The sequence below is a fragment of the Ambystoma mexicanum genome, chromosome 9, assembly GCF_040938575.1.
Source record: "Ambystoma mexicanum isolate Mex_15411 chromosome 9, UKY_AmexF1_1, whole genome shotgun sequence".
Taxonomy (NCBI): Eukaryota; Metazoa; Chordata; class Amphibia; order Caudata; family Ambystomatidae; genus Ambystoma; species Ambystoma mexicanum.
Window position 1 is genome coordinate 524,856,840 of NC_090931.1, and position 18,893 is coordinate 524,875,732.

Here is an 18,893-nt window from a genome sequence, read left to right on the forward strand (position 1 = left end):
AGTTCCCATTAGACGAAAGGACCTTTCTGCCTCTACAGGTCAGAGGGCTGTTTCTCTAATGGGAAATAGCTGCTTCAGTGTCAGTCGACTAGTTCCCATTAGACGAAAGGACCTTTCTGCCTCTCCATGTCGGAGGGCCGTACCTCTAATGGGAAATAGCTGCTTCAGTGTGAGTAGGCTAGTTCCGTTTAGACGATGGGACCTTTCTGCCTGTCCAGGTCGGAGGGCCGTTTCTCTACTGTGAAATAGCTGCTTCAGTGTGAGTGGGCTAGTTACCATTAGACGAAAGGAGCTTTCTGCCTCTCCAGGTCGGAGGGCCGTTTCTCCAAAGGGAAATAGATGCTTCAGTGTGAGTGGGCTAGTTCCCATTTGACGAAAGGACCTTTCTGCCTCTACAGGTCAGAGGCCTGTTTCTATAATGGGAAATAGCTGCTTCAGTGTCAGCGGCTAGTTCCCATTAGACGAAAGGACCTTTCTGCCTCTCCATGTCGGAGGGCCGTATCTCTAACGGGAAATAGCAGCTTCAGTGTGAGTAGGCTAGTTCCGATTAGACGATGGGACCTTTCTGCCTCTCCAGGTCGGAGGGCCGTTTCTCTAATGGGAAATAGCTGATTCAGTGTGAGTGGGCTAGTTCCCATTAGACGAGGGGACCTTTCTGCCTCTCCAGGTCGAAGGGCCGTTTCTCTAATGGGAAATAGCTGCTTCAGTGTGAGTGGGCTAGTTCCCATTAGACAAAAGGACCTTTCTCCTTCTCCAGGTCGGACGGCCGTTTCTCTAATGGTAAACAGCTGTTTTAGTGTGAGTGGGCTAATTCCCATTAGACAAGAGTACCTTTCTGCCTATTCAGGTCGGAGGGCCGTACTCTAATGGGAAATAGCTGCTTCAGTGTGAGTGGGCTAGTTCCCATTAGACTAAAGGACCTTTCTGCCTCTCCAGGTCGGAGGGCCGATTCTCTAATGGGAAATAGCTGCTTCAGTGTGAGTGGGCTAGTTCCCATTAGACGAGGCAAACTTTCGGCTTCTCCAAATCAGAGGGCAGTTTCTCTAATGGGAAATAGCTGCTTCAGTCTGAGTGGGCTAGTTCCCATTAGACGAGGGGACCTTTCTGCCTCTCCAGGTCAAAGGGCCGTTTCTCTAATGGGAAATAGCTGCTTCAGTGTGAGTGGGCTAGTTCCCATTAGACGAGGAGACCTTTCTGCTTCTCCAGGTCGAAGGGCTGTTTTGCTAATGGGAAATAGCTGCTTCAGTGTGAGTGGGCTAGTTCCCATTAGACGAAAGGACCTTTCTGCCTCTACAGGTCAGAGGGCTGTTTCTCTAATGGGAAATAGCTGCTTCAGTGTCAGTCGACTAGTTCCCATTAGACGAAAGGACCTTTCTGCCTCTCCATGCCGGAGGGCCGATTCTCTAATGGGAAATAGCTGCTTCAGTGTGAGTGGGCTAGTTCCCATTAGACGAGGCAAACTTTCGGCTTCTCCAAGTCAGAGGGCAGTTTCTCTAATGGGAAATAGCTGCTTCAGTCTGAGTGGGCTAGTTTCCATTAGACAAGGCGACCTTTCTGCCTCTCCAGGTCGAAGGGCTGTTTTGCTAATGGGAAATAGCTGCTTCAGTGTGAGTGGGCTAGTTCCCATTTGACGAAAGGACCTTTCTGCCTCTACAGGTCAGAGGCCTGTTTCTATAATGGGAAATAGCTGCTTCAGTGTCAGCGGCTAGTTCCCATTAGACGAAAGGACCTTTCTGCCTCTCCAGGTCGAAGGGCCGTTTCTCTAATGGGAAATAGCTGCTTCAGTGTGAGTGGGCTAGTTCCCATTAGACGAGGGGACCTTTCTGCTTCTCCAGGTCGAAGGGCTGTTTTGCTAATGGGAAATAGCTGCTTCAGTGTGAGTGGGCTAGTTCCCATTAGACGAAAGGACCTTTCTGCCTCTACAGGTCAGAGGGCTGTTTCTCTAATGGGAAATAGCTGCTTCAGTGTCAGTTGACTAGTTCCCATTAGACGAAAGGACCTTTCTGCCTCTCCATGCCGGAGGGCCGTATCTCTAACGGGAAATAGCTGCTTCAGTGTGAGTAGGCTAGTTCCGATTAGACGATGGGACCTTTCTGCCTCTCCAGGTCGGAGGGCTGTTTCTCTAATGGGAAATAGCTGCTTCAGTGTGAGTGGGCTAGTTCCCATTAGACGAGGGGACCTTTCTGCCTCTCCAGGTCGAAGGGCCGTTTCTCTAATGGGAAATAGCTGCTTCAGTGTGAGTGGGCTAGTTCCCATTAGACGAGGGGACCTTTCTGCTTCTCCAGGTCGAAGGGCTGTTTTGCTAATGGGAAATAGCTGCTTCAGTGTGAGTGGGCTAGTTCCCATTAGACGAAAGGACCTTTCTGCCTCTACAGGTCAGAGGGCTGTTTCTCTAATGGGAAATAGCTGCTTCAGTGTCAGTTGACTAGTTCCCATTAGACGAAAGGACCTTTCTGCCTCTCCATGCCGGAGGGCCGTATCTCTAATGGGAAATAGCTGCTTCAGTGTGAGTAGGCTAGTTCCGATTAGACGATGGGACCTTTCTGCCTCTCCAGGTCGGAGGGCCGTTTCTCTACTGGGAAATAGCTGCTTCAGTGTGAGTGGGCTAGTTCCCATTAGACGAAAGGAGCTTTCTGCCTCTCCAGGTCGGAGGGCCGTTTCTCCAAAGGGAAATAGATGCTTCAGTGTGAGTGGGCTAGTTCCCATCAGACGAGGGGACCTTTTGCCTCTCCAGGTCAAAGGGCAGTTTTTCTAATGGGAAATAGCTGCTTCAGTGTGAGTGGGCTAGTTCTCATTAGACGAGAGGACCTTTCTGCCTCTTCGGGTTGGAGGGCCGTTTCTCTAATGGGAAATAGCTGCTTCAGTGTGATTGGGCTTGTTCCCATTAGACAGGGGGACCTGTCTGCCTCTCCACGTCGGAGGGCCGATTCTCTAATGGGAAATAGCTGCTTCAGTGTGAGTGGGCTAGTTCCCATTAGACGAGGCGACCTTTCGGCTTCTCCAAGTCAGAGGGCAGTTTCTCTAAAGGGAAATAGCTGCTTCAGTCTGAGTGGGCTAGTTTCCATTAGACGAGGCGACCTTTCTGCCTCTCCAGGTCGAAGGGCTGTTTTGCTAATGGGAAATAGCTGCTTCAGTGTGAATGGGCTAGTTCCCATTTGACGAAAGGACCTTTCTGCCTCTACAGGTCAGAGGGCTGTTTCTATAATGGGAAATAGCTGCTTCAGTGTCAGCGGCTAGTTCCCATTAGACGAAAGGACCTTTCTGCCTCTCCATGTCAGAGGGCCGTATCTCTAACAGGAAATAGCTGCTTCAGTGTGAGTAGGCTAGTTCCGATTAGACCTTTCTGCCTCTCCAGGTCGGAGGGCCGTTTCTCTAATGGGAAATAGCTGCTTCAGTGTGAGTGGGCTAGATCCCATTAGACGAGGGGACCTTTCTGCCTCTCCAGGTCCAAGGGCCGTTTCTCTAATGGGAAATAGCTGCTTCAGTGTGAGTGGGCTAGTTCCCATTAGACGAGGGGACCTTTCTGCTTCTCCAGGTCGAAGGGCTGTTTTGCTAATGGGAAATAGCTGCTTCAGTGTGAGTGGGCTAGTTCCCATTAGACGAAAGGACCTTTCCGCCTCTACAGGTCAGAGGGCTGTTTCTCTAATGGGAAATAGCTGCTTCAGTGTCAGTCGACTAGTTCCCATTAGACGAAAAGACCTTTCTGCCTCTCCATGACAGGAGGGCCATATCTCTAATGGGAAATAGCTGCTTCAGTGTGAGTAGGCTAGTTCCGATTAGACGATGGGACCTTTCTGCCTCTCCAGGTCGGAGGTCCGTTTCTCTACTGGGAAATAGCTGCTTCAGTGTGAGTGGGCTAGTTCCCATTAGACGAAAGGAGCTTTCTGCCTCTCCAGGTCGGAGGGCCGTTTCTCCAAAGGGAAATAGATGCTTCAGTGTCAGTGGGCTAGTTCCCATTAGACGAGGGGACCTTATGCCTCTCAAGGTCAAAGGGCAGTTTCCCTAATGGGAAATAGCTGCTTCAGTGTGAGTGGGCTAGTTCTCATTAGACGAGAGGACCTTTCTGCCTCTTCGGGTTGGAGGGCCGTTTCTCTAATGGGAAATAGCTGCTTCAGTGTGATTGGGCTTGTTCCAATTAGACAAAGGGACCTGTCTGCCTCTCCACGTCGGAGGGCCGATTCTCTAATGGGAAATAGCTGCTTCAGTGTGAGTGGGCTAGTTCCCATTAGACTAAAGGACCTTTCTGCCTCTCCAGGTCGGAGGGCCGATTCTCTAATGGGAAATAGCTGCTTCAGTGTGAGTGGGCTAGTTTCCATTAGACGAGGCGAACTTTCGGCTTCTCCAAGTCAGAGGGCAGTTTCTCTAATGGGAAATAGCTGCTTCAGTCTGAGTGGGCGAGTTTCCATTAGACGAGGCGACCTTTCTGCTCTCCAGGTCGAAGGGCTGTTTTGCTAATGGGAAATAGCTGCTTCAGTGTGAGTGGGCTAGTTCCCATTAGACGAAAGGACCTTTCTGCCTCTACAGGTCAGAGGGCTGTTTCTCTAATGGAAATAGCTGCTTCAGAGTCAGTCGGCTAGTTCCCATTAGACGAAAGGACCTTTCTGCCTCTCCATGCCGGAGGGCCGTATCTCTAATGGGAAATAGCTGCTTCAGTGTGAGTAGGCTAGTTCCGATTAGACGATGGGGCCTTTCTGCCGCTCCAGGTCGGAGGGCCGTTTCTCTAATGGGAAATAGCTGCTTCAGTCTGAGTGGGCTAGTTCCCATTAGACGAAAGGAGCTTTCTGCCTCTCCAGGTCGGAGGGCCGTTTCTCCAAAGGGAAATAACTGCTTCAGTGGAGTGGGCTAGTTCCCATTAACGAGGCGACCTTTCTGCCTCTCCAGGTCAAAGGGCAGTTTCTCTAATGGGAAATAGCTTCTTCAGTGTGAGTGGGCTAGTTCCCATTAGACTAAAGGATCTTTCTGCCTCTCAGGTCGGAGGGCCGAGTCTCTAATGGGAAACAGCTGCTTCAGTGTGAGTGGGCTAGTTCCCATTAGATGAGGCGACCTTTCGGCCTCTCCAAGTCGGAGGGCAGTTTCTCTAATGGGAAATAGCTGATTCAGTGTGAGTGGGCTAGGTCAAATTAGACAAGGCGACCTTTCTGCCTCTCCAAGTCGAAGGGATGTTTTGCTAATGGGAAATAGCTGCTTCAGTGTGAGTGGGCTAGTTCCCATTAGATGAAAGGACCTATCTGCCTCTACAGGTCAGAGGGCTTTTTCTCTAATGGAAATAGCTGCTTCAGTGTCAGTCGGCTAGTTCCCATTAGCCAAAAAGGACCTTTCTGCCTCTCCATGTCGGAGGGCCGTATCTCTAATGGGAAATAGCTGCTTCAGTGTGAGTCGGCCAGTTCCGATTAGACGATGGGACCTTTCTGCCTCTCCAGGTTGGAGGGCCGTTTCTCTAATGGGAAATAGCTGCTTCAGTGTGAGTGGGCTAGTTCCCATTAGACGAAAGGAGCTTTCTGCCTTTCCAGGTCGGAGGGCCGTTTCTCCAATGGGAAATAGCTGCTTCAGTGTGAGTGGGCTAGTTCCCATTAGACGAGGGGACCTTTCTGCCTCTCCAGGTCAAAGGGCCGTTTCTCTAATGGGAAATAGCTGCTTCCGTGTGAGTGGGCTAGTTCCCATTAGAAAAGAGGAACTTTCTGCCTCTTCGGGATGGAGGGCCGTTTCTCTAATGGGACATAGTTGCTTCAGAGTGATTGAGCTAGTTTCCATTAGACGAGGGGACCTTTCTGCCTCTCCAGGTCGAAGGGCCGTTTCTCTAATGGGAAATAGCTGTTTCAGTGTGAGTGGACTAGTTACCATTAGACGAGGGGACCTTTCTGCCTCTCCACGTCGGAGGGTCATTTCTCTAATGCGAAATAGCTGCTTCAGTGTGAGTGGGCTAGTTCCCATTAGACGAAAGGACCTTTCTGCCTCTCCAGGTCGGAGGGCCGATTCTCTAATGGGAAATAGCTGCTTGAGTGTGAGTGGGCTAGTTCCCATTAGACGAAGCGACCTTTCGGCCTCTCCAAGTCGGAGGGCAGTTTCTCTAATGGGAAATAGCTGCTTCAGTCTGAGTGGGCTAGTTTCCATTAGACGAAGCGACCTTTCTTCCTCTCCAGGTCGAAGGGCTGTTTTGCTAATGGGAAATAGCTTCTTCAGTGTGAGTGGGCTAGTTCCCATTAGACGAAAGGACCTTTCTGCCTCTACAGGTCAGAGGGCTGTTTCTCTAATGGGAAATAGCTGCTTCAGTGTCAGTCGACTAGTTCCCATTAGACGAAAGGACCTTTCTGCCTCTCCATGTCGGAGGGCCGTACCTCTAATGGGAAATAGCTGCTTCAGTGTGAGTAGGCTAGTTCCGTTTAGACGATGGGACCTTTCTGCCTGTCCAGGTCGGAGGGCCGTTTCTCTACTGTGAAATAGCTGCTTCAGTGTGAGTGGGCTAGTTACCATTAGACGAAAGGAGCTTTCTGCCTCTCCAGGTCGGAGGGCCGTTTCTCCAAAGGGAAATAGATGCTTCAGTGTGAGTGGGCTAGTTCCCATTTGACGAAAGGACCTTTCTGCCTCTACAGGTCAGAGGCCTGTTTCTATAATGGGAAATAGCTGCTTCAGTGTCAGCGGCTAGTTCCCATTAGACGAAAGGACCTTTCTGCCTCTCCATGTCGGAGGGCCGTATCTCTAACGGGAAATAGCAGCTTCAGTGTGAGTAGGCTAGTTCCGATTAGACGATGGGACCTTTCTGCCTCTCCAGGTCGGAGGGCCGTTTCTCTAATGGGAAATAGCTGATTCAGTGTGAGTGGGCTAGTTCCCATTAGACGAGGGGACCTTTCTGCCTCTCCAGGTCGAAGGGCCGTTTCTCTAATGGGAAATAGCTGCTTCAGTGTGAGTGGGCTAGTTCCCATTAGACAAAAGGACCTTTCTCCTTCTCCAGGTCGGACGGCCGTTTCTCTAATGGTAAACAGCTGTTTTAGTGTGAGTGGGCTAATTCCCATTAGACAAGAGTACCTTTCTGCCTATTCAGGTCGGAGGGCCGTACTCTAATGGGAAATAGCTGCTTCAGTGTGAGTGGGCTAGTTCCCATTAGACTAAAGGACCTTTCTGCCTCTCCAGGTCGGAGGGCCGATTCTCTAATGGGAAATAGCTGCTTCAGTGTGAGTGGGCTAGTTCCCATTAGACGAGGCAAACTTTCGGCTTCTCCAAATCAGAGGGCAGTTTCTCTAATGGGAAATAGCTGCTTCAGTCTGAGTGGGCTAGTTCCCATTAGACGAGGGGACCTTTCTGCCTCTCCAGGTCAAAGGGCCGTTTCTCTAATGGGAAATAGCTGCTTCAGTGTGAGTGGGCTAGTTCCCATTAGACGAGGAGACCTTTCTGCTTCTCCAGGTCGAAGGGCTGTTTTGCTAATGGGAAATAGCTGCTTCAGTGTGAGTGGGCTAGTTCCCATTAGACGAAAGGACCTTTCTGCCTCTACAGGTCAGAGGGCTGTTTCTCTAATGGGAAATAGCTGCTTCAGTGTCAGTCGACTAGTTCCCATTAGACGAAAGGACCTTTCTGCCTCTCCATGCCGGAGGGCCGATTCTCTAATGGGAAATAGCTGCTTCAGTGTGAGTGGGCTAGTTCCCATTAGACGAGGCAAACTTTCGGCTTCTCCAAGTCAGAGGGCAGTTTCTCTAATGGGAAATAGCTGCTTCAGTCTGAGTGGGCTAGTTTCCATTAGACAAGGCGACCTTTCTGCCTCTCCAGGTCGAAGGGCTGTTTTGCTAATGGGAAATAGCTGCTTCAGTGTGAGTGGGCTAGTTCCCATTTGACGAAAGGACCTTTCTGCCTCTACAGGTCAGAGGCCTGTTTCTATAATGGGAAATAGCTGCTTCAGTGTCAGCGGCTAGTTCCCATTAGACGAAAGGACCTTTCTGCCTCTCCAGGTCGAAGGGCCGTTTCTCTAATGGGAAATAGCTGCTTCAGTGTGAGTGGGCTAGTTCCCATTAGACGAGGGGACCTTTCTGCTTCTCCAGGTCGAAGGGCTGTTTTGCTAATGGGAAATAGCTGCTTCAGTGTGAGTGGGCTAGTTCCCATTAGACGAAAGGACCTTTCTGCCTCTACAGGTCAGAGGGCTGTTTCTCTAATGGGAAATAGCTGCTTCAGTGTCAGTTGACTAGTTCCCATTAGACGAAAGGACCTTTCTGCCTCTCCATGCCGGAGGGCCGTATCTCTAACGGGAAATAGCTGCTTCAGTGTGAGTAGGCTAGTTCCGATTAGACGATGGGACCTTTCTGCCTCTCCAGGTCGGAGGGCTGTTTCTCTAATGGGAAATAGCTGCTTCAGTGTGAGTGGGCTAGTTCCCATTAGACGAGGGGACCTTTCTGCCTCTCCAGGTCGAAGGGCCGTTTCTCTAATGGGAAATAGCTGCTTCAGTGTGAGTGGGCTAGTTCCCATTAGACGAGGGGACCTTTCTGCTTCTCCAGGTCGAAGGGCTGTTTTGCTAATGGGAAATAGCTGCTTCAGTGTGAGTGGGCTAGTTCCCATTAGACGAAAGGACCTTTCTGCCTCTACAGGTCAGAGGGCTGTTTCTCTAATGGGAAATAGCTGCTTCAGTGTCAGTTGACTAGTTCCCATTAGACGAAAGGACCTTTCTGCCTCTCCATGCCGGAGGGCCGTATCTCTAATGGGAAATAGCTGCTTCAGTGTGAGTAGGCTAGTTCCGATTAGACGATGGGACCTTTCTGCCTCTCCAGGTCGGAGGGCCGTTTCTCTACTGGGAAATAGCTGCTTCAGTGTGAGTGGGCTAGTTCCCATTAGACGAAAGGAGCTTTCTGCCTCTCCAGGTCGGAGGGCCGTTTCTCCAAAGGGAAATAGATGCTTCAGTGTGAGTGGGCTAGTTCCCATCAGACGAGGGGACCTTTTGCCTCTCCAGGTCAAAGGGCAGTTTTTCTAATGGGAAATAGCTGCTTCAGTGTGAGTGGGCTAGTTCTCATTAGACGAGAGGACCTTTCTGCCTCTTCGGGTTGGAGGGCCGTTTCTCTAATGGGAAATAGCTGCTTCAGTGTGATTGGGCTTGTTCCCATTAGACAGGGGGACCTGTCTGCCTCTCCACGTCGGAGGGCCGATTCTCTAATGGGAAATAGCTGCTTCAGTGTGAGTGGGCTAGTTCCCATTAGACGAGGCGACCTTTCGGCTTCTCCAAGTCAGAGGGCAGTTTCTCTAAAGGGAAATAGCTGCTTCAGTCTGAGTGGGCTAGTTTCCATTAGACGAGGCGACCTTTCTGCCTCTCCAGGTCGAAGGGCTGTTTTGCTAATGGGAAATAGCTGCTTCAGTGTGAATGGGCTAGTTCCCATTTGACGAAAGGACCTTTCTGCCTCTACAGGTCAGAGGGCTGTTTCTATAATGGGAAATAGCTGCTTCAGTGTCAGCGGCTAGTTCCCATTAGACGAAAGGACCTTTCTGCCTCTCCATGTCAGAGGGCCGTATCTCTAACAGGAAATAGCTGCTTCAGTGTGAGTAGGCTAGTTCCGATTAGACCTTTCTGCCTCTCCAGGTCGGAGGGCCGTTTCTCTAATGGGAAATAGCTGCTTCAGTGTGAGTGGGCTAGATCCCATTAGACGAGGGGACCTTTCTGCCTCTCCAGGTCCAAGGGCCGTTTCTCTAATGGGAAATAGCTGCTTCAGTGTGAGTGGGCTAGTTCCCATTAGACGAGGGGACCTTTCTGCTTCTCCAGGTCGAAGGGCTGTTTTGCTAATGGGAAATAGCTGCTTCAGTGTGAGTGGGCTAGTTCCCATTAGACGAAAGGACCTTTCCGCCTCTACAGGTCAGAGGGCTGTTTCTCTAATGGGAAATAGCTGCTTCAGTGTCAGTCGACTAGTTCCCATTAGACGAAAAGACCTTTCTGCCTCTCCATGACAGGAGGGCCATATCTCTAATGGGAAATAGCTGCTTCAGTGTGAGTAGGCTAGTTCCGATTAGACGATGGGACCTTTCTGCCTCTCCAGGTCGGAGGTCCGTTTCTCTACTGGGAAATAGCTGCTTCAGTGTGAGTGGGCTAGTTCCCATTAGACGAAAGGAGCTTTCTGCCTCTCCAGGTCGGAGGGCCGTTTCTCCAAAGGGAAATAGATGCTTCAGTGTCAGTGGGCTAGTTCCCATTAGACGAGGGGACCTTATGCCTCTCAAGGTCAAAGGGCAGTTTCCCTAATGGGAAATAGCTGCTTCAGTGTGAGTGGGCTAGTTCTCATTAGACGAGAGGACCTTTCTGCCTCTTCGGGTTGGAGGGCCGTTTCTCTAATGGGAAATAGCTGCTTCAGTGTGATTGGGCTTGTTCCAATTAGACAAAGGGACCTGTCTGCCTCTCCACGTCGGAGGGCCGATTCTCTAATGGGAAATAGCTGCTTCAGTGTGAGTGGGCTAGTTCCCATTAGACTAAAGGACCTTTCTGCCTCTCCAGGTCGGAGGGCCGATTCTCTAATGGGAAATAGCTGCTTCAGTGTGAGTGGGCTAGTTTCCATTAGACGAGGCGAACTTTCGGCTTCTCCAAGTCAGAGGGCAGTTTCTCTAATGGGAAATAGCTGCTTCAGTCTGAGTGGGCGAGTTTCCATTAGACGAGGCGACCTTTCTGCTCTCCAGGTCGAAGGGCTGTTTTGCTAATGGGAAATAGCTGCTTCAGTGTGAGTGGGCTAGTTCCCATTTGACGAAAGGACCTTTCTGCCTCTACAGGTCAGAGGGCTGTTTCTATAATGGGAAAAAGCTGCTTCAGTGTCAGAGGCTAGTTCCCATTAGACGAAAGGACCTTTCTGCCTCTCCATGTCGGAGGGCCGTATCTCTAACGGGAAATAGCTGCTTCAGTGTGAGTAGGCTAGTTCCGATTAGACGATGGGACCTTTCTGCCTCTCCAGGTCGGAGGGCCGTTTCTCTAATGGGAAATAGCTGCTTCAGTGTGAGTGGGCTAGTTCCCATTAGACGAGGGGACCTTTCTGCCTCTCCAGGTCGAAGGGCCGTTTCTCTAATGGGGAATAGCTGCTTCAGTGTGAGTGGGCTAGTTCCCATTAGACGAGGGGACCTTTCTGCTTCTCCAGGTCGAAGGGCTGTTTTGCTAATGGGAAATAGCTGCTTCAGTGTGAGTGGGCTAGTTCCCATTAGACGAAAGGACCTTTCTGCCTCTACAGGTCAGAGGGCTGTTTCTCTAATGGGAAATAGCTGCTTCAGTGTCAGTCGACTAATTCCCATTAGACGAAAAGACCTTTCTGCCTCTCCATGACAGGAGGGCTATATCTCTAATGGGAAATAGCTGCTTCAGTGTGAGTAGGCTAGTTCCGATTAGACGATGGGACCTTTCTGCCTCTCCAGGTCGGAGGTCCGTTTCTCTACTGGGAAATAGCTGCTTCAGTGTGAGTGGGCTAGTTCCCATTAGACGAAAGGAGCTTTCTGCCTCTCCAGGTCGGAGGGCCGTTTCTCCAAAGGGAAATAGATGCTTCAGTGTGAGTGGGCTAGTTCCCATTAGACGAGGGGACCTTATGCCTCTCAAGGTCAAAGGGCAGTTTCCCTAATGGGAAATAGCTGCTTCAGTGTGAGTGGGCTAGTTCTCATTAGACGAGAGGACCTTTCTGCCTCTTCGGGTTGGAGGGCCGTTTCTCTAATGGGAAATAGCTGCTTCAGTGTGATTGGGCTTGTTCCCATTAGACAAAGGGACCTGTCTGCCTCTCCACGTCGGAGGGCCGATTCTCTAATGGGAAATAGCTGCTTCAGTGTGAGTGGGCTAGTTCCCATTAGACTAAAGGACCTTTCTGCCTCTCCAGGTCGGAGGGCCGATTCTCTAATGGGAAATAGCTGCTTCAGTGTGAGTGGGCTAGTTTCCATTAGACGAGGCGAACTTTCGGCTTCTCCAAGTCAGAGGGCAGTTTCTCTAATGGGAAATAGCTGCTTCAGTCTGAGTGGGCTAGTTTCCATTAGACGAGGCGACCTTTCTGCTCTCCAGGTCGAAGGGCTGTTTTGCTAATGGGAAATAGCTGCTTCAGTGTGAGTGGGCTAGTTCCCATTTGACGAAAGGACCTTTCTGCCTCTACAGGTCAGAGGGCTGTTTCTATAATGGGAAAAAGCTGCTTCAGTGTCAGCGGCTAGTTCCCATTAGACGAAAGGACCTTTCTGCCTCTCCATGTCGGAGGGCCGTATCTCTAACGGGAAATAGCTGCTTCAGTGTGAGTAGGCTAGTTCCGATTAGACGATGGGACCTTTCTGCCTCTCCAGGTCGGAGGGCCGTTTCTCTAATGGGAAATAGCTGCTTCAGTGTGAGTGGGCTAGTTCCCATTAGACGAGGGGACCTTTCTGCCTCTCCAGGTCGAAGGGCCGTTTCTCTAATGGGAAATAGCTGCTTCAGTGTGAGTGGGCTAGTTCCCATTAGACGAGGGGACCTTTCTGCTTCTCCAGGTCGAAGGGCTGTTTTGCTAATGGGAAATAGCTGCTTCAGTGTGAGTGGGCTAGTTCCCATTAGACGAAAGGACCTTTCTGCCTCTAGAGGTCAGAGGGCTGTTTCTCTAATGGGAAATAGCTGCTTCAGTGTCAGTCGACTAGTTCCCATTAGACGAAAAGACCTTTCTGCCTCTCCATGCCGGAGGGCCGTATCTCTAATGGGAAATAGCTGCTTCAGTGTGAGTAGGCTAGTTCCGATTAGACGATGGGACCTTTCTGCCTCTCCAGGTCGGAGGGCTGTTTCTCTACTGGGAAATAGCTGCTTCAGTGTGAGTGGGCTAGTTCCCATTAGACGAGAGGAACTTTCTGCCTCTCCAGGTCGATGAACCGTTTCTCTAATGGGAAATAGCTGCTTCAGTGTGAGTGGGGTAGTACCCATTAGACAAAAGGAACTTTCTGCCTCTCCAGGTCGGACGGCTGTTTCTCTAATGGGAAACAGCTGTTTCAGTTGAGTGGGCTAATTCCCATTAGACAAGAGTACCTTTCTGCCTATTCAGGTCGGAGGGCCGTTTCTCTAATGGGAAATAGCTGCTTCAGTGTGAGTGGGCTAGTTCCCATTAGACTAAAGGATATTTCTGCCTCTCAGGTCGGAGGGCCGAGTCTCTAATGGGAAACAGCTGCTTCAGTGTGAGTGGGCTAGTTCCCATTAGATGAGGCGACCTTTCGGCCTCTCCAAGTCGGAGGGCAGTTTCTCTAATGGGAAATAGCTGATTCAGTGTGAGTGGGCTAGGTCCCATTAGACAAGGCGACCTTTCTGCCTCTCCAGGTCGAAGGGATGTTTTGCTAATGGGAAATAGCTGCTTCAGTGTGAGTGGGCTAGTTCCCATTAGATGAAAGGACCTATCTGCCTCTACAGGTCAGAGGGCTTTTTCTCTAATGGAAATAGCTGCTTCAGTGTCAGTCGGCTAGTTCCCATTAGCCAAAAAGGACCTTTCTGCCTCTCCATGTCGGAGGGCCGTATCTCTAATGGGAAATAGCTGCTTCAGTGTGAGTCGGCCAGTTCCGATTAGACGAGGGACCTTTCTGCCTCTCCAGGTTGGAGGGCCGTTTCTCTAATGGGAAATAGCTGCTTCAGTGTGAGTGGGCTAGTTCCCATTAGACGAAAGGAGCTTTCGGCCTTTCCAGGTCGGAGGGCCGTTTCTCCAATGGGAAATAGCTGCTTCAGTGTGAGTGGGCTAGTTCCCATTAGACGAGGGGACCTTTCTGCCTCTCCAGGTCAAAGGGCCGTTTCTCTAATGGGAAATAGCTGCTTCCGTGTGAGTGGGCTAGTTCCCATTAGAAAAGAGGAACTTTCTGCCTCTTCGGGATGGAGGGCCGTTTCTCTAATGGGACATAGTTGCTTCAGAGTGATTGAGCTAGTTTCCATTAGACGAGGGGACCTTTCTGCCTCTCCAGGTCGAAGGGCCGTTTCTCTAATGGGAAATAGCTGTTTCAGTGTGAGTGGACTAGTTACCATTAGACGAGGGGACCTTTCTGCCTCTCCACGTCGGAGGGCCATTTCTCTAATGCGAAATAGCTGCTTCAGTGTGAGTGGGCTAGTTCCCATTAGACGAAAGGACCTTTCTGCCTCTCCAGGTCGGAGGGCCGATTCTCTAATGGGAAATAGCTGCTTGAGTGTGAGTGGGCTAGTTCCCATTAGACGAGGCGACCTTTCGGCCTCTCCAAGTCGGAGGGCAGTTTCTCTAATGGGAAATAGCTGCTTCAGTCTGAGTGGGCTAGTTTCCATTAGACGAAGCGACCTTTCTTCCTCTCCAGGTCGAAGGGCTGTTTTGCTAATGGGAAATAGCTTCTTCAGTGTGAGTGGGCTAGTTCCCATTAGACGAAAGGACCTTTCTGCCTCTACAGGTCAGAGGGCTGTTTCTCTAATGGGAAATAGCTGCTTCAGTGTCAGTCGACTAGTTCCCATTAGACGAAAGGACCTTTCTGCCTCTCCATGTCGGAGGGCCGTACCTCTAATGGGAAATAGCTGCTTCAGTGTGAGTAGGCTAGTTCCGTTTAGACGATGGGACCTTTCTGCCTGTCCAGGTCGGAGGGCCGTTTCTCTACTGTGAAATAGCTGCTTCAGTGTGAGTGGGCTAGTTACCTTTAGACGAAAGGAGCTTTCTGCCTCTCCAGGTCGGAGGGCCATTTCTCCAAAGGGAAATAGATGCTTCAGTGTGAGTGGGCTAGTTCCCATTTGACGAAAGGACCTTTCTGCCTCTACAGGTCAGAGGCCTGTTTCTATAATGGGAAATAGCTGCTTCAGTGTCAGCGGCTAGTTCCCATTAGACGAAAGGACCTTTCTGCCTCTCCATGTCGGAGGGCCGTATCTCTAACGGGAAATAGCTGCTTCAGTGTGAGTAGGCTAGTTCCGATTAGACGATGGGACCTTTCTGCCTCTCCAGGTCGGAGGGCCGTTTCTCTAATGGGAAATAGCTGATTCAGTGTGAGTGGGCTAGTTCCCATTAGACGAGGGGACCTTTCTGCCTCTCCAGGTCGAAGGGCCGTTTCTCTAATGGGAAATAGCTGCTTCAGTGTGAGTGGGCTAGTTCCCATTAGACGAGGGGACCTTTCTGCTTCTCCAGGTCGAAGGGCTGTTTTGCTAATGGGAAATAGCTGCTTCAGTGTGAGTGGGCTAGTTCCCATTAGACAAAAGGACCTTTCTGCCTCTACAGGTCAGAGGGCTGTTTCTCTAATGGGAAATAGCTGCTTCAGTGTCAGTCGACTAGTTCCCATTAGACGAAAGGACCTTTCTGCCTCTCCATGCCGGAGGGCCGTATCTCTAATGGGAAATAGCTGCTTCAGTGTGAGTAGGCTAGTTCCGATTAGACGAAAGGACCTTTCTGCCTCTACAGGTCAGAGGGCTGTTTCTCTAATGGGAAATAGCTGCTTCAGTGTCAGTCGACTAGTTCCCATTAGACGAAAGGACCTTTCTGCCTCTCCAGGTCGGAGGGCCGTTTCTCCAAAGGGAAATAGATGCTTCAGTGTGAGTGGGCTAGTTCCCATCAGACGAGGGGACCTTTTGCCTCTCCAGGTCAAAGGGCAGTTTTTCTAATGGGAGATAGCTGCTTCAGTGTGAGTGGGCTAGTTCTCATTAGACGAGAGGACCTTTCTGCCTCTTCGGGTTGGAGGGCTGTTTCTCTAATGGGAAATAGCTGCTTCAGTGTGATTGGGCTTGTTCCCATTAGACAAAGGGACCTGTCTGCCTCTCCACGTCGGAGGGCCGATTCTCTAATGGGAAATAGCTGCTTCAGTGTGAGTGGGCTAGTTCCCATTAGACGAGGCGACCTTTCGGCTTATCCAAGTCAGAGGGCAGTTTCTCTAAAGGGAAATAGCTGCTTCAGTATGAGTGGGCTAGTTTCCATTAGACGAGGCGACCTTTCTGCCTCTCCAGGTCGAAGGGCTGTTTTGCTAATGGGAAATAGCTGCTTCAGTGTGAATGGGCTAGTTCCCATTTGACGAAAGGACCTTTCTGCCTCTACAGGTCAGAGGGCTGTTTCTATAATGGGAAATAGCTGCTTCAGTGTCAGCGGCTAGTTCCCATTGGACGAAAGGACCTTTCTGCCTCTCCCTGTCAGAGGGCCGTATCTCTAACAGGAAATAGCTGCTTCAGTGTGAGTAGGCTAGTTCCGATTAGACGATGGGACCTTTCTGCCTCGCCAGGTCGGAGGGCCGTTTCTCTAATGGGAAATAGCTGCTTCAGTGTGAGTGGGCTAGTTCCCATTAGACGAGGGGACCTTTCTGCTTCTCCAGGTCGAAGGGCTGTTTTGCTAATGGGAAATAGCTGCTTCAGTGTGAGTGGGCTAGTTCCCATTAGACGAAAGGACCTTTCTGCCTCTACAGGTCAGAGGGCTGTTTCTCTAATGGGAAATAGCTGCTTCAGTGTCAGTCGACTAGTTCCCATTAGACGAAAAGACCTTTCTGCCTCTCCATGACAGGAGGGCCATATCTCTAATGGGAAATAGCTGCTTCAGTGTGAGTAGGCTAGTTCCGATTAGACGATGGGACCTTCCTGCCTCTCCAGGTCGGAGGTCCGTTTCTCTACTGGGAAATAGCTGCTTCAGTGTGAGTGGGCTAGTTCCCATTAGACGAAAGGAGCTTTCTGCCTCTCCAGGTCAGAGGGCCGTTTCTCCAAAGGGAAATAGATGCTTCAGTGTGAGTGGGCTAGTTCCCATTAGACGAGGGGACCTTATGCCTCTCAAGGTCAAAGGGCAGTTTCCCTAATGGGAAATAGCTGCTTCAGTGTGAGTGGGCTAGTTCTCATTAGACGAGAGGACCTTTCTGCCTCTTCGGGTTGGAGGGCCGTTTCTCTAATGGGAAATAGCTGCTTCAGTGTGATTGGGCTTGTTCCCATTAGACAAAGGGACCCTTCTGCCTCTCCACGTCGGAGGGCCGATTCTCTAATGGGAAATAGCTGCTTCAGTGTGAGTGGGCTAGTTTCCATTAGACGAGGCGAACTTTCGGCTTCTCCAAGTCAGAGGGCAGTTTCTCTAATGGGAAATAGCTGCTTCAGTGTGAGTGGGCTAGTTCCCATTTGACGAAAGGACCTTTCTGCCTCTACAGGTCAGAGGGCTGTTTCTATAATGGGAAAAAGCTGCTTCAGTGTCAGCGGCTAGTTCCCATTAGACGAAAGGACCTTTCTGCCTCTCCATGTCAGAGGGCCGTATCTCTAACGGGAAATAGCTGCTTCAGTGTGAGTAGGCTAGTTCCGATTAGACGATGGGACCTTTCTGCCTCTCCAGGTCGGAGGGCCGTTTCTCTAATGGGAAATAGCTGCTTCAGTGTGAGTGGGCTAGTTCCCATTAGACGAGGGGACCTTTCTGCCTCTCCAGGTCGAAGGGCCGTTTCTCTAATGGGAAATAGCTGCTTCAGTGTGAGTGGGCTAGTTCCCATTAGACGAGGGGACCTTTCTGCTTCTCCAGGTCGAAGGGCTGTTTTGCTAATGGGAAATAGCTGCTTCAGTGTGAGTGGGCTAGTTCCCATTAGACGAAAGGACCTTTCTGCCTCTACAGGTCAGAGGGCTGTTTCTCTAATGGGAAATAGCTGCTTCAGTGTCAGTCGACTAGTTCCCATTAGACGAAAAGACCTTTCTGCCTCTCCACGACAGGAGGGCCATATCTCTAATGGGAAATAGCTGCTTCAGTGTGAGTAGGCTAGTTCCGATTAGACGATGGGACCTTTCTGCCTCTCCAGGTCGGAGGTCCGTTTCTCTACTGGGAAATAGCTGCTTCAGTGTGAGTGGGCTAGTTCCCATTAGACGAAAGGAGCTTTCTGCCTCTCCAGGTCGGAGGGCCGTTTCTCCAAAGGGAAATAGATGCTTCAGTGTGAGTGGGCTAGTTCCCATTAGACGAGGGGACCTTATGCCTCTCAAGGTCAAAGGGCAGTTTCCCTATTGGGAAATAGCTGCTTCAGTGTGAGTGGGCTAGTTCTCATTCGACGAGAGGACTTTTCTGCCTCTTCGGGTTGGAGGGCCGTTTCTCTAATGGGAAATAGCTGCTTCAGTGTGATTGGGCTTGTTCCCATTAGACAAAGGGACCTGTCTGCCTCTCCACGTCGGAGGGCCGATTCTCTAATGGGAAATAGCTGCTTCAGTGTGAGTGGGCTAGTTCCCATTAGACTAAAGGACCTTTCTGCCTCTCCAGGTCGGAGGGCCGATTCTCTAATGGGAAATAGCTGCTTCAGTGTGAGTGGGCTAGTTTCCATTAGACGAGGCGAACCTTCGGCTTCTCCAAGTCAGAGGGCAGTTTCTCTAATGGGAAATAGCTGCTTCAGTCTGAGTGGGCTAGTTTCCATTAGACGAGGTAACCTTTCTGCTCTCCAGGTCGAAGGGCTGTTTTGCTAATGGGAAATAGCTGCTTCAGTGTGAGTGGGCTAGTTCCCCTTTGACGAAAGGACCTTTCTGCCTCTACAGGTCAGAGGGCTGTTTCTATAATGGGAAAAAGCTGCTTCAGTGTCAGCGGCTAGTTCCCATTAGACGAAAGGACCTTTCTGCCTCTCCATGTCGGAGGGCCGTATCTCTAACGGGAAATAGCTGCTTCAGTGTGAGTAGGCTAGTTCCGATTAGACGATGGGACCTTTCTGCCTCTCCAGGTCGGAGGGCCGTTTCTCTAATGGGAAATAGCTGCTTCAGTGTGAGTGGGCTAGTTCCCATTAGACGAGGGGACCTTTCTGCCTCTCCAGGTCGAAGGGCCGTTTCTCTAATGGGAAATAGCTGCTTCAGTGTGAGTGGGCTAGTTCCCATTAGACGAGGGGACCTTTCTGCTTCTCCAGGTCGAAGGGCTGTTTTGCTAATGGGAAATAGCTGCTTCAGTGTGAGTGGGCTAGTTCCCATTAGACGAAAGGACCTTTCTGCCTCTAGAGGTCAGAGGGCTGTTTCTCTAATGGGAAATAGCTGCTTCAGTGTCAGTCGACTAGTTCCCATTAGACGAAAAGACCTTCCTGCCTCTCCA